The sequence below is a fragment of the Bubalus bubalis genome, chromosome 8, assembly GCF_019923935.1.
Source record: "Bubalus bubalis isolate 160015118507 breed Murrah chromosome 8, NDDB_SH_1, whole genome shotgun sequence".
Taxonomy (NCBI): Eukaryota; Metazoa; Chordata; class Mammalia; order Artiodactyla; family Bovidae; genus Bubalus; species Bubalus bubalis.
The window spans coordinates 91,883,792-91,899,872 of record NC_059164.1 but is presented as its reverse complement, the minus strand read 5'-3'; the positions used below and the strand labels follow the sequence as shown (position 1 = coordinate 91,899,872).

General features: G+C 42.5%; 1 long non-coding RNA gene across 1 annotated transcript; it reads right to left on the bottom strand.

Annotated features, from left to right (window-relative positions):
* Positions 1-1,302: 1,302 nt before the first annotated feature.
* On the bottom strand, positions 1,303-8,209 carry LOC112586400. The gene is made up of 4 exons (XR_003110810.3): positions 8,122-8,209; positions 5,576-5,712; positions 1,851-1,925; positions 1,303-1,723 (listed from the first exon to the last, which is right to left on the bottom strand). It is a non-coding gene; the product is annotated as an uncharacterized LOC112586400 (long non-coding RNA).
* Positions 8,210-16,081: the final 7,872 nt, after the last annotated feature.

Here is a 16,081-nt window from a genome sequence, read left to right as displayed (position 1 = left end):
TCAATACAGCAGCCACTAGCCATGTGTGGCTATGTGGCTTTTCAAATTCAAGAAAAATTAAAACTAAATACAATTTAAAATTCAGCACCTTAGTCACACTGTGCTTCCCATAAAGCACTACTGCATGGCGCTAATGGTAAAGAATCCGCCTGCTAATACAGGAGATACAGATTTGATCCCTGGGTCAGGAAGATACCCTGGAGTGGAAAATAGCACCCCCCTCCAGTATTCTTGCCTGGAAAGTTCCTTGGACAGAGGACCTGGTGGGCTATAGTCCATGGGGTCACAAAGAGTCGGACATGACTGAGCGACTGAGCACACACACATCAGTCACATTAACCACATTTCAAATGCTCAAGAGCCACATTCGGCTAGTGCCTACCTACCACATTGGACAGCACAGACATAGAACGTCCCAAGTCGCTTCAGTCGTGTCTGACTCTTTGCGACCCTGTGGACTGTAGTCTACCAGGTTCCTCTGTCCATGGAATTCTCCAGGCAAGAATACTGGAGTGGGTTGCCATGTCCTCCTCCAGGGGATCTTCCCAACCCAGGGATTGAACCTGTGTCTCTTATGTCTCCTGCATTGGCAGGTGGAACATCTCTATCATCGAAGAAGTTTCTGTTGGACAACACCGCTCCACGGGAAGGGTTGGCTATAAATGGAAATCACATTTTAGGGTCAGCCCTAAAGAGAAAGATGAGTCATCTTGTATCGATTCAGTCCTTACTGCAAGGTGTGTGTGTGATTCTGTGAGTAATTGAGCCTGGTCAGAGTTCATGCCTTTGTGTGTCCCTGAGGATTACATGCCTCTGCTTACAGAAGCAAGAGCTTGGAGAATACTTTCACCTGAAGAGGATTGCTGTAACTCACTCATTTGGAAGGGTGCTATAAATGTTTAAGAGCAAAGAGTTGTTGAAGAGCTCCATAAGAGTGCATAATCAGCTTTTCAAACACCATGACAATAGATGACACAGAAATTTACAGCTCAGGCGAATACAGGAGTGTGACCAGAGTTGTTAGTCTCGCTGATATGCCTTTAGGAGCCTCTGAAGCCCTTCTTTCTCAGCTCCTATCTTTCTTGCCCTCTTCCCTGGTCTCATTTTGCCTTTAAAGAGAATATGTTCTCTTCATCCTCCTGTGGTTGTCATTGTGTGTTATTCGCTCAGTTGTGTCCGACTTTTTTCGACCCATGGAGTGTAGCCCACCAGGCTTCTCTTGTCCACTGGATTTCCCAAGCAAGAATATTGGAGTGGGTTGCCATTCTCTTCCCCGGGGATCTTCCTGACCCAGAGATCGAATCTGAGTCTCCCACATTGCAGGCAGATTCTTTACCATCTGAGCCACTGGGAAGCCTGTGGTTGTCCTTACAGTTGTTCATCAATCACCACCACCCCTTTCAGGCACAGGATAGACTGCCCTTCCTGTCCCTTGTGTTTGGGGACTAAGCCCCTGAGACCAACCCTGGCTGGTAGCAAAGCGACCCACTGACCCGAATTACTAAGTGACTACATCCAATGGTCCCTGCCAACCATGATGGAGGCGAGCAGGAAATAAACGTGTTGTCTTCAGACACTAAGATTTGGAGATTTTATTTATTTATTTGTAACCTAGGCAATCCTGCTCAGTCCCTGTACTTTTCATGTATTCACATCCCCCAGCAATCTGTTGTATTCCTGAGGTTGTTTCCTGTTACCAAGGTTGTTGAGCTGAGGTTGTTTCCTGTTACAGAGAAAAAGAAGTGAATTGAAACTTTTTATAAGTGTGCCAGTGACCAGACTTGGATGTTTACAGATAAATCTTTTTTATGGGTTGGGTCTCTTGATAGTAGAAGAAAGACTTCCTTTACCTGCTGAGAAGGGCACGCAGTTCTTCTCTAAACTGGCTAAGTACCAGGTGTCTCCTTGGTTTCTTGCAGAAAGACCTAAGGATAACATTTTAGGAAAATAAACTCATAATGGTTAACAACAGCAATGGATCCAAGAGGAGAACAAAATGCTGGGGAGAAGTTTATGGGAATTATCTCAATTCTGAGATGGCTGTCACCCTGCTAGGGAAATGGACACACAGCTCTCGAGCCAACAAAAGCTACTCATTCATTCATTCATTTGCAGATAATCATTGAGCATCTAATATGTTCTCTGCCCAGATGAAATTTATGTCATGGTGGGGGTGACAGGAAATAAGTAGACTAAAGTGCAATGAAGGAAATAGACACACGACGAAATGGAGTAATGGGTGAAGGAGTAGACAAGAAAGGCCTCTTGGAAGAGATGACACTTGAGCAGAGATCTGGAGAAAAGGAGTCAGTCACGCAGACAGCGGAAGAACATTCCAGACAGAGAAACAGAAATTCAGAGGCCTGAGGGGGAACGACCTTAGCAAAGGCAGTAAATGGGCAGCAGTGCTTGGGGGGGCAGGGGTGGGTGCCCGGGTGGGGGCCCGCCTGAAGCCAACATGACCGGAGTGTGAAAATGGTGGACACAAAGGAAAGAAACGGACTCAGAGCCGCGGGCAGGGGACTCTGGGACTTCAAGTTTCACTCTGAGGAGGGGAGGAAGCCCACAGAGGAGGCTGGGAAAGAGGTGACGTCGGAACACCTTTTCTGTGAAGGTTTTGGCCTGTGTAGACCGTGTGATTTCTGTGCAGAGCCAGTCAGTACATAAAGGAATGAGCATGGCTGTATGCCAATAAAATTTTACGTATGGGCCATAAAATCTGAATTCCATATTTTCACGTGTCACAAAATATTATTCTTTGGGGTTTTTCCCGACCATTTAATAAGGTAAAAATCATTTTTAGCTCACAAACCAGATTTGGCCTGCAGGCTATTGTTGGCCAAAGCTTGATTTACATCACTCAAGCTGTACGACTATGGAAGCAGAAAAACTGTTTTGGAGGCTTTTGCAAAATATTCCTTCAGGAGGTGAAGAAGGCTTGACTTGGGTGGTTGCAGTGGAGATGGTGAGGATGCTGGGGTGAGATGCATGCTGGGGATTGAGGCCCAGGACGTGCTGATGAGTGAGATGTGGGGTGAGGAGGAGAGGGGTCACAGATGACAGGAATTCCCTGAGGACCACAAGGAAGGAGCAGATCTGGGGCAAGTGGAGGCTTGTGGGATCTTATTACTAGTTTCCTGACCAGGGATTGAACCCGAGCCCTTAGTGGTAAAAGTGACAAGTCCTAACCACTGGACCATAGGAATCTGCAAGTTTAAGTCTTGATACACTCACCAGATGCGATTTGGAACCCAGGAAGTAGGGCCTCTCCACACCTAGACTTTCCCAGAGTCTGCAGTTTATAAGCTGTGTGACCCTGGGAAGTCACTTCTGTTCAAACTTTTAAAAAATTAACTAGTTAATTTATATATTTGGCTGCATCGGGTCTTCATCAGGTCATGCAAGATCTTTTGTGGTAACACACGAATTCTCTAGTTGTGATGCTTGGGCTCCAGAGCACACAGGCTTAGTTGCTCTGAGTCATGTGGGATCTTAGCTCCCTGACCAGGGTTCAAACGCACGTCCCCTGCATTGCAGATTCTTAACCACTGGGCTACTAGGGAAGTCCAGTCTTTTCTTTTTCTCTCAAATATGGAGATAGTATCTCGTGCTCATCCCTGTCTAGGTGGTGGTGAGAATCAAAAGAGATTTCATGTGACCCTGATTAGATTCCTACTTGATCCAGCATCTCAACACTCCCTTCCCGACCATATCCAACTCTGAAGGAATCAATGGGAGATTCTTTAGTGATTTTTTTTTTGAGGGGGGAGGAGGGTGCAAATGGAAAGTTGAGTCACTCACTGCATGTCAGAAATTTCTGAAAATTCCCTTTCAACTCCTCATTTCTTTCCATGAAGTCCCTCTCCCATTGCAGCTGCCTGAGTCTTCTAGGATGAAGAAAACCACTGTTTCTTCTTGCCATGGAACACTTCTAACACCAGATGTATTGGTCTCCCCCCAACAATGACCAGTTCTCCAGCTCTCTGGACACTGACCGAGTTCTCTACCATTCACTCCTGACACTGACTGCCTGCACTCGGCGCGGCTTTCACACCAGGGGTGTCTGAAAACAGGGGTCTCAGCAAGGCAGCAGTGAGCCATGGCATGAAACGATATCTTAATTCCCTGCCCAGGAATTGAACCTGAGTAGCTTGGATGAGAACCAGGAATCCTAGCCACCAGACCAGCAAGGGCTAGCGGCTAGAAGCTATTTGCCCCTGGATCTTTGCTCTCAGTGAAAAATGCATTTATCCTGGAGGCAGAAGCAATAAAGGCAGGTACAGTTTATTATTAGAGACAGAGCATAACAACAAGTGGGAGAGCACACGGAGAGATGGTTTGCTTAGTTAAGATAGAAGCAAGGCGGAGAGGCACACCCAGAGAGAAAGGGCGAGGGCGCCCCCCCTGGTGAGGAGGAGCTAGAAGAGAGGTGGTTAAGCCATTTATATAGATAGGTCAGTTCCTCTGGGTCTTTGTTTACCGTTAGCCAATTATCTGATTTCTTTTTTCTACACCTGACCTACCCTGAGACCCTCCCCTGGGTGCAAACAAACCCATCAGCCAAGATGGATCTTGAAGTGAAGGCTTCTGGCAGGGGCAAGACTCATTATGGCCTGGTGTTATTCCCTGACTTGTGACCCACATGGCACCTTTCTGCGTATGTGTAATGTCTCCCTCATCCCCAAAGAGGGGAGAATGGAGATTCCTTAATCCTTTATTCAAACAGAGTTTTGCCCCTCTTTGTCCTTGCCGTGCCTATTAACTTGACGTGTTTATGGGAGACAAACACTGTTTCTGTTGTTACTTCCATTTCAGAGGGCAAACAGGAGGCTGATTGTAAAGTGCCTTAACTGGAGCACACCTATCTCTTGTCTCAGAAAATGCTAACAGTTGTAAGGATGCAGCCTGAAGCCCACTTCTTCGTGCCCCATGAAATGTAAACAGGAGGCCAGTTGTAAATGTCTAACCTGGAGTGCCTCTATCTCCTACATCAATAGAGAGTCCTCATGCCCCTTCCTCAAGCTCCATACTTTATTATGATGGCTTGTAGATCTCCAGGGAAACAATGTTTACTGGTTTATCACAAGCAATACAGAGGGACGGCTAGATGAAGCAGTCCACAGGAAGATGTGTGGAAGGTTCCCAAACAAAAGAGCTTCTGTCCCCATGGATTTGGGGTGCATCCTCCTCCTCCTAGAATGTGGATGTTCTCACCAACCGGGAAGCTCTCTGTACCCCACACTGTAGGGATTTATGGAGGTTTCATCATACAGGTTTGATCAGCTATTAATTCAATCTCTGCCCCACTTCTCTCCTGGGAGTAGGGGAGGCAGGGCTGACAGATCTAAGCTTCTAATCCTGGCTTGGTGTTTCTTACAACAAGCCCCCACCCAAGAACCCACCAGGAGTTGCCTCCTTAGACAAAAAAAAAAAAAAAAAAAAAAAAAAAAACTTTCACAGGAAATTTAAGGGGTTTAGGAGCTCTACTTCAGGAAACAGGGCAGAGAGCAAATACATATTTCGTATTTTGTCACCCAGGGTCTTACCTCTATTTTTTTCCTTTCCCTGCACTCACCCTGTCTTTAGTCTCTCACATTTCACACTTGAAGCCCCCCTGATTGCAGTTGCAGGAGAAGGGCATCCTTGGGATGTTAGAACTGCTCCGTATCATGATGGTGGGGGTGGATACACAAACATACACAAGTGATGAAACTGTGTAGAAATAAATGCACACACAGGAGGACACGTGAAGCGGGGAAATCACAATAAGATTGGTAGACTGTATCGATGTCGTGTTCCTGGTTGTGATTTTGTGCCACAAGATAAAGGGCACAATGGATCTCTCTGTGTCATTTCTTACAAGTGCCTTTCAATCTACAGTTATCTCAAAATCAAAAGTTTAATTTTAAAAATCCCGGTTTGCAATCATAATCAACAAGTTAGAAGTTAAGCTTTTGAGTAAAATCCCCTCGTGGGGTTCATGAAACAATTTTCTCTTTTATCTGTATCTGAATACATCCCCTCACTAGCCAAACACAATCACCCTTTTCAAATCTGATGAGGTTTAATCTACCTCACCCTAGAAATAACAAATGCTTTTAAAAAAAATATGCCCAAGTGAGAAGTTGTATTGTGGTTGAAATACCACATGTGTATTGAGCACCAAGACTTGAGAGCACAAGTTAGAATTCAGGGGAGCATGTATGGAGAACACAGACCTAACACAAGTGGGGAGAAAGGTTATATGGGCTGCAGTTCCCCAGGTGACTAAAATATGGGCACCCTGCCCCCTTCTCCCGTGGTCAGCCATCACTCATCTCTCCTGTGTGTGTGAGCATATTCAGTCATGTCCAGCTCTTTGCAACCCCATGGACTATAGCCCACCAGGCTCCTCTGTCCATGGAATTTTCCAGGTAGGAATACTGGAGTGGATTGCCATTCCCTAGGATTCCCTAGGATCTTCCCTAGGATTGAACCAGGGTCTCCTGCATTGCAGGTAGATTCTTTACCATCTGAGCCACCAGGGAAGCCCAAAGTACATCCATCCTCAGTTCAGTTCAGCCACTCAGTCGTGTCAGATTCTTTGCAACCCCATGCACTGCAGCACACCAGGCCTCCCTGTCCACCACCAGCTCCTGGAGTTTACCCAAACTCATATCCATTGAGTTGGTGATGCCATCCAACCATCTCATCCTCTGTCATCCCCTTCTCTTCCTGCCTTCAATCTTTCCCAGCATCAGGGTCTTTTCCAATGATTTAGCTCTTCACATCAGGTGGCCAAAGTATTGGAGTTTCAGCTTCAACAATCCTTCCAATGAACACTCAGGTGCTTTGGGCTCGGGAGACCCTCACACTTGCAGCCATATTCTAAAAGCCAAGGCTTCATAAGGCAAAAGAATTATCATTCTTTTGATAATGAATTATTCAGAATTACTGTAATCCAATTATGCAATCTATTTCTGAAACAGTGTTCTCAGATCTGGTTTCACAGGACCTTGAACAAGAGCCCCACAGTGCAGGAAGTTTAAGGAACTGTGAACAGGCCTCCTGTGTAAATTTCTCCCTGGAAAGTCACAAGGAACAATAGACTTTAAAGGCTCAGATAATTCCCACAACAGACTTGCTTAACTTTAAGTCAGCAATTCCCCAATTTGTTAGCTGCCTATTTTTTAATATTTATTTTTATTTATTTATTTGGCTGCACTGGGTCTTAGTTGTGGCATCTGGGATCTAGTTCCCAGACCAGGGATTGAATCCGGGCCCCCTTCATTGGGAGCTTGGAGTCTTAGCTACTGGAGACTACCTATTAATATCACTTGCTTATCCAGTGTGTCGGGGAGGGGGAAGCATGTTTGGTATCGTCTACCAGCACCTGCATTGTGCTAGGCAAGGTAAGGTCTCAGTTCCTGTGGCCACAGATTCAGATCATCATCTTCTCTTTGCCTTCCAGTTCTTTGCCAGGAGGTGTCAGTCCTCCCAGAGAGGGATGGACTCATACTCTATGCTAATGAGCCATCAAGTATTTTTATGAAATAATTGAGGAGGGAGAAAGGGTTTCCTAAGAGGGCAGTTTCCTAAGAAAAGGAGGGCCCTTGCCTGAAAAGAGCTCAGGGGGCAGACTTGGCCAAAGACCCTGCAAGGAGGATTATCTGAAACCCCAGCACCTGGTGGAAGCTAAGTCATTGTCCTAGAGTGCCTCCCACTCACTCTCTGTAGGTGGAGGTATTGCCTCCACCTACACTCAGACTTCGCTTCACTGCTCTTTTTGCCAGCACTCAGCCTGGCTAGTGACTGCCAGCAGAGGCAATGCTTTGCCCAATCTACCCTTGGCTTTCCATGTGTGGAAACACAGCCTCCTCTCCAAACTTTCCACACTCCTCAAGCCCCAGAAAAGGGGCGTGGGTTCTTGAAAAGGGTACAGGTAGGGAGGGGTATTTTGAGGATCAAATAGAACCAGTTCAAGATCTGCAGAACTAGGTCAGTTTTCATGAGAACCTCTGCAAGGTAAGCACCATTGTCCCCATTTTACAGATAAGAAGACTGAGGCCCAGGCAACTTCATTGATATGACTGAAATAACTACTTGGAGACAGAGTAAAAAATTGAACCCAAGTGACCTTACTCAAAAGTTTGGGCTCCTGGCAGCAGTCAACACTATCTTCATCCTGCCAAGCTGCCAGCACCCGCATTCACCCAAGAGTAAGCATGGGGCCTTCCCTGGCATGATGCAGCCCATGAGGTCACAAAGAGTCAGACACAATTGAGCAACTGAACAACAATCGGGACGATTCCACATGCTGCAGGGCAACTAGAGAGTAATTCCAGCTCTCTGCAACTAGAGAAAGCCCGTGTGCAGCATTGAAGACTCAGGACAGTCACAAAGAAATAAATAAATTATATTAAAAAAAATAATAAAGCTAATGTCTCCCTTGACCTCCACCAGCATAACATCCTAATCCCCTTCCACCACCAGGAGAAACACTATTTTGAATTTGGTAATTTCCTTCCAGTTGTTAAAAATGCAATTTATGTACATAATTGTATCCAGAGAAAATATATAACTTTACTTTGCAGTTTTCATTTACATAAATCAGTGTTATACTGCACATTTCATTCAACATCTTGCTTTTTTCACTCAATATTATTATTTGAGATTTACCATGTTGATGGCTTCCCAGGAGGCTCAGTGATAAAGAATCTGCCTACCAGTGCAGGAGATGCAGGAAGATTCCCTGGAGGAGAAAATGGCAACCCACTCCAGTATTCTTGCCTGGAAAATCCGATGGACAGAGGGGCCAAGCGGGGTATAGTCCATGGGGTCGCAAAGAGTCAGACACTACTTAGCAAGTGAGCACAAGCATGACCATGTTGCTACATATTGATCTAACTTCTTTCTTCTTTTTGTTAAACCATAGAAGGAGATTTTGTAATCTCAAAGTAAAGAAGGTCTTTTAAAGCACAGAACAAAACCTAGCTGCCATAAGAGAAAAAGATTGGTAAATTCAGCTATGTAGAAATTAAAAAAAAATGTCTGTACGACCAAAGCTATCATAAGAAGAGTCAGATGACAAATGACTATACACACGTATTTGCATTTCAAGCCATAGGAAAATGGATCATTTTCCTCTTTTTTTCCAGCTCTATTGAGGTATAATTGACAAATAAAATTGTAAGATATTTAAAGTGCATGTCATGATGGTTTGATATATGTGTATATTGTGAAAGGATTCCCCCCATCTAGTTAATGAACACATCCATCATCTCACACATTTATCCTTTTTATTTGGCAAGAACATTTAATTTCTACTCTCAGCAAATTTCAAGTATACAGTACAGTGTTATCAACTATAGTCCCATGTTATACATTATATCGCAGACTTGGTTCATCTTAGAGCTGAAAGTTTGCACCCTTTTATCAACCTCTCCCTATTTCCCCCACCTACCATCCCCTGGCAACCACTTTTTCTACCCTTTGTTTCTATGAGTTGGACTTTTTTTCTTAAGTAATTTTATTTATTCGTTGGCTGTGCTGGGTCCTTGTGGCTGCTCAGGCTTTTCTCTAGTTGTGGCGAGCGGGGGCTACTCTTCAGTTGGCGGTGCTCGGCTTCTCACTGTTGTGGAGTACAGGCTCTAGGGCGCATGGGCTTCAGTAGTTGTGGCTTTTGGGCTCTGGAACCCAGGCTCGATGGTTGTGGCACATGGGCTTAGTTGCTCTGCAGCATGTGGGATCTTCCCTAACCAGGCATCTAACTGGTGTCTCCTGAATGGGCAGATGGATTCTTCACCACTTGGCCACCAGGAAAGCCCCTGACTTTTTTTTTTTTTTAATTCCACATATAAGTGATACCATTCAGTGTTCGTCTTTCTCTTTCTGACATTTCACTTGGCAAATGCCCTCAAGGTATATTCATGTTGTCCCAAATGGCTGGGTGAGACTCTGATATATACTCCCCCTGGAGAAGGCAATGGCAACCCACTCCAGTATTCTTGCCTGGAGAATCCCATGGACAGAGGAGTCTGGCAGGCTATAGTCTGTGGGGTCACAAGTGTCGGATACGACTTAGTGACTAAACCACATCCTCAGACATTTAGGCTGTTTCTGTGTCTTGGTCATTGTGAGTAATGCTGCAATGAACACGGGAGTGCAGATGTCTCTTTGAAATTCTGTTTTCATTTCTTTTGGATATATACCCAGAAGTGGGTTTGCTTGATCATATGGTTGTCCTATTTTTAATTTTTGAGGAAGCTCTGTACTGTTTTCCATAGTGGCTGCATTAATTTACATTCTCATCAACAGAGCACAATGCATTTCTTTTCTCCATATCCTCCAACACTTATCTCTTGACTTTTTGATGACAGCCATTCTAACAGATGTGGGGTGATATCTTATTGTAGTTTTGATTTGCATTTCCCTGCTGATGTTGAGCATCTTTCCATGTATCCGTTGGCCATGTGTATGTCTTCTTTGGAAAAACATATATTCAGTTACCTGGCCATTTTTTCATTGGAATTTTTTGGCTATTGAGTTGTAGGAGTTCTTTATATATTTTGGATATAAAACCCTTATCAATTATGATTTGCAAATATTTTTCTCCCATTCTGTGATTATCTTTTCATTTTGTTGATGTTTTCCTTTGCTGTGCAAGAAAGCTTCTCAAAATTTTAAGCATCAGTTTGGCAAAGACCTCAGGCAAGTATCATAGGATTCCCAGACATTATCTTTACCACAACCTACTTATCCATCCTTCTTTGGTTGGACACTGGGATTGCTGCCACACTGAATGACCTTGAACAAGCCTCCCTCCACATATGTTTGACCTCAGTGGAGCTACCACCAGTGTGCCAAAAAAACCACTGACCCAGGCCAGCACTGCGCTAGGGTGCTATTTCCTCACTTCACTGACAACTCCTGAACTTGTCAGACTTTTCAATTTTTTACTTAGCCACAGAGTTGTTCCGGATAAGACAAAACAAAACAAGCAACCAGGAGCCCATATCCTCAAGGATAAATCTGAAACCATCTTCTTTCCACACCTTCTCCTGTAGTCACCCACCACCTCTCACTGCAAGAGCCACCAATGGGTTCTGATCCCTTCTGGTCCATCCCACACACAGTGGAGGAGTGCTTTATAAAAAAAAAAAAAATCAAGTATTTTAAAAAATGAGAAACAGAATAATAAGACAGCCATGTGCCCACTTCATCAAATACTCACTTTTTCCATTTTTAACATTTTGTTGTACTTACTTTTCATCCATGTTTGTATACTTTTCCTACAGATTTATGGTGCAACCATAACCATAAACAATATAGAGAATCACTTTGCATATTTTGAAATTTTCATAAAAGGCATCAGACAGCATGCATCCTTCTGCATTTTGCATGATTTAGACACTGTGTTAGGGGCATCTGCATTGATATATGTAGCTCTTGTTCATTTACTTTAACTGCTGCACTGTACTTGGTTATAAGGATACATCACAATTTATCCATTCTCTTGTGATTCCGTTTTTTTTTCATTGTTACAAACAGTGCTGGGGTGAGCATTCCTGTTTACAGTCTTTTATGCATATGCATAATGATTACCCTAGGGAATATGCCTGTGAATAGAATTTTTGGCTCTAAGGATTTACCCCTAAACTCGGCTAGATTTTGCCAAATTGCTCTTGAAAAGAGATTATATCAGTTTACATACCTAAAAGTGTAAACATGCAGTAATATTAAATGTTTAATATCTGACAAGGTTAAGATGTGCATTTAATGTGCAATTCCCTGATTAATTTTGACATCAAGCCATTTTTCAGATTGCATAGCGACCTCTTGGGCTTCCACATCTGTGAAATGCCTATTTGCATCATGTGCCATTTTTAAATTCTATCTTTTTAAGAAATTGATTTGTAGGACTTTTAAAATATATTCTAGATGCTAACTCATTGTTGGTTATTTGCATTGCAAAAAAAAATCTGTCTTGTCTCTAATGGTGTTCATAGTATCTTTTGTTGTACAAAAGTTCTAAATTTTAATGAGGCTGAATTTATCATTTTTTGTAAATGGGAGGTTTTGTGTCTTGTTTAAAACACCCTCCTTAAAAAAATGAAATCCTTCCCCTCCTAACTGAAGATCAAAGATACTTCACTATATTTTCTTCTAAGAATTATGAAGTTTTGCTTTTCACATTGAAGTCAACATAGAATTTTTGTATGGTATCTGTGAAGATTGATTATCCCATAAAAATAATAATTTGTCCCAGCATCATTTATTAAATAGGTCTTCTTTTTCCCACTAATGTGGGAAACCTTGCTCATTTATCAAGTTTCCAAACATGAGAGGGTTTATCTTCTGGACTCTAGCCTGTTCTAAGCTATGGAGTTACTTTTCTGTCTCTGGGCTAATGCCTGTCTTACTATAACTTTATAGTAAATCTTCATATCTTCTATGGAAAGTCCCCTCCACCCCTTGCCCCTTGTTATGCCGCTTCACAATTGTTTTAGCTCTTCTTCTTCTTCTGGGTGTTTTTTTTTTTTTTTTTTTTTAGGCAGGGGAGGTCTTCCACATTAATAATAGAATAGGCTTGTCAAGTTCCAAAAAAAAAAAAAAAAAAAAAAATTCAGAGGAAATTTCATTTGTACTTCATTGGATTTATAGATTAAATTCAGAAGAGATGACATCTTTATGATAGTATCTTCCAACCTATGAATATTATCCATGAACATTAAAAAAAATCTCCATTTATTCAGATCTTCTTTTATATCCTTCAACAATAATTTGTCATTTTTCTCCATAAAGGTCTTGCATGTCTTGTTAGATTTATTCCTAGGTATCTCAAAGTTTATTGCATTGTGAATTACTTTTTTCTTGTATTTTCTAATTGGTTATTACATATGTATAGAAATAATATGAATTTTTCTAAGTTGACCTCTTTCAGCATTTCTGAGTGCTTTTATTAATTCTGTTTATTTTTCAGGATATTTTCATGGTAAAGAATTTCTGGAGGACTTCGCTGGTGGTCCACTGGCTAAGACTCTATGTCCCAGTGCAGGGGATCCAGGTTCGATCCCTGATGATGGAACTAGATCTCGCATACCACAACTAAAGATCTCACATGCTGCAACGAAGACCTGGCACAGCCAAAATAAATAAAAAGTTGTTCGTTTTTTTAAATTTCTGAGACTTCTAGAAGAGGCAGCCTAGATGCTGCGACTTATGGCCACAGTCATAATTATCTTGCTCAAAATGGTTCTTATTGCACAGCTGGGATTGCAAGAAGCAAAGGAAACCTTTAGGGGACCAAATAGGCTGAAACCAAAGTGTGAAATTATAAGCACACAGGAAAGATGGGATGGCCTTGAGTGCCAATGTCCACGTATCTTGTGCAACAAGATAAACTTTTTAAGACTAAACTTTTAGCTAATATCAGGAGGAGCCGGACCCAAACCCCCTGCAATAAGCTCGACCTTTGAAAGATGACTAAAGTGGCCACGGCCCTGGGTTGGTACATGCCTTGGCATCCAGAAAAAGCAAATGCAAATCTTCCTTAGAGAAAGTCATCGTCAATTAAGACCCGAAGATTTCCACAGATTAGTATCTCTCAATGTGAACTCACGGTAAAAGATCTCCAGAGAACAAGAAAGAACTCCCATTAGTGAAAGTCAAGAGAAAAACCAACAATTGAGTTAGGTCCTTAAGGACACTGGGTATTGGAATCACTAGATACTGTAACTATGTAGCAAGTATATAAAGAAATGAGAGACCTAGTCATGAAAACAGGCCAGCATTGAAAGACCATCAAAATTGGGAAGAGTTGCAAGTACTGATAAGCACATAGCACTTTTAGAAATGAAAAATATGATTTTAAAATTAAAAAGTTAGAGTGGGGTGAATAGCAGATTAGATCCAGTTGAAGACTTAGTTGAAGGGAAAATTAGTGAGCTGGAAGAGAAATATGAAGATATTACCCAATAATTCAGCACAGACTAGAACATAGAAACTATGGAAAAGATTAAGAGATATGAAAGAATTTGGTTTATATCTGACAAGAGCTCAAGAGAAGAAAATAGAGAGAATAGAGGAGAACAGAAGAGATAATAGCTGAGAATTTTCTAAAACTGATGAAAGACATCAATCTTTATTTTTCCTGCGCAGGGTGCATTAAAAGGAAAAAAGCCACTCCTAATGTGGTGGAGGGAGCATCCATGCATTCTTCAACACTTCACCCTTCAAAAGGCTAATTCCTCTCCCCTTGAACGTGGGCTTACTTTTTGACTTCCATGTTTTCTATTTTCTCTCTTTGTCTTAATGCAGAGGAAAGGTCACATGAGGATGCAGCAAGGAAACAGTTGTCTGAAAGTGGAGGAGGAAGGTCTCAGAAGAACCCAACCATGCTGGCACCTTGATCTTGGACTCTCAACTTCCACAACTGTCAGAAAATAAATTTCTACTGTTTCAGACACTTAGTCTACAGTATTTTGTTACAGCAGCCTGAGCAGACTAACACGATAAGAATTGTATTTCTTTTCTTTCAACAATTATCTTTACATTTTAATATGCATTTTAAATTATAAATTATTCTAGTAATGTCAAAAATTTGGTATTTCTAATCTCCTAAACACAAGCCATTAGTTTATTTTAATCACCACTGAACACCACTCTTCCCTATGACTTTATTATTTTATAAAGTTTGTTTCACTCTTTTTAAGTCCCCCAAATTTTCTTTTTAAAGTTCACTAACTTGACTAATACGTTTTACTGATGTCTGTGCTCACCATTGTTTATCACATCCCATGTCTTCCTTCTAGGTTCATTTCTTTTCTTGCTGAACAGCTGTAGGAGGTGAATTCTCTTTAACTGTGTGTGTCTGGAAATATCTTTATTTTGTCTTTGTTCCTGCATGATAATGTAGCTGCATGTAAACTCAGCATTAAAGAATTCATGTCCATTGTCTTCTGGCAGACACTGCTATTGATGGGAAGCCAGCTGACAGTCTAACGGACATGCCTTTAGGTGTATTTTATCTTTTCTTCATAATAGCTGCTGTGGTCTGAATGTTGCAAGTCGTATGTTGAAATTCTAACCCACAAAGGTGATGGTATTTGAAAGTTGGGTCTTGGGGAGGTACTTATATCATGAAGTTGGAGCCCTCATGAATGGGATTGCTGTTGTTTAGTTGCTAAGTTGTGTTTGACTCTTTGCGACCCCATGGACCGTAGCCTACCAGGCTCCTCTGTCCATGGGGTTTCCCAGGCAGGAATGCTGGAATGGGTTGCCATTTCCTTCTCCAGGGGATCTTCCTGACCCAAAGATGGAATCCATCTCTCTTGCACTGGCAGGAGGACTCTTAGGGACTTAGACACTTCAGAGAGGTCTCTTGCCTCTTCCACCATATGAGTATATGATAAGTTCTGTGATCTAGAAGAAAGCCCTTACCTAACCATTCTGGCACCCTGATCTCAGACTTCCAAATGGGCCCAGAACTGTGAGAAATAAATGTCTATTCAGTCTATGGTAATGTATTCCAGCAGCCTAAGAGGACTGCAGCCATGAAATTAAAAGGCGCTTACTCCTTGGAAGGAAAGTTATGACCAAACTAGATAGCATATTCAAAAGCAGAGACATTACTTTGCCAACAAAGGTTCATCTAGTCACGGCTATGGTTTTTCCTGTGGTCATGTATGGATGTGAGAGTTGGACTGTGAAGAAGGCTGAGCGCCGAAGAATTGATGCTTTTGAACTGTGGTGTTGGAGAAGACTCTTGAGAGTCCCTTGGACTGCAAGGAGATCCAACCGGTCCATTCTGAAGGAGATCAGCCCTGGGATTTCTTTAGAAGCGATGATGCCAAAGCTGAAACTCCAGTACTTTGGCCACCTCATACGAAGAGTTGACTCATTGGAAAAGACTCTGATGCTGGGAGGGATTGGGGGCAAGAGGAGAAGGGGACGACAGAGGATGAGATGGCTGGATGGCATCACTGACTTGATGGACGTGAGTCTCAGTGAACTCTGGGAGTTGGTGATGGACAGAGAGGCCTGGAGTGCTGCGATTCATGGGATCGCAAAGAGTCAGACACGACTGAGCGACTGATCTGAT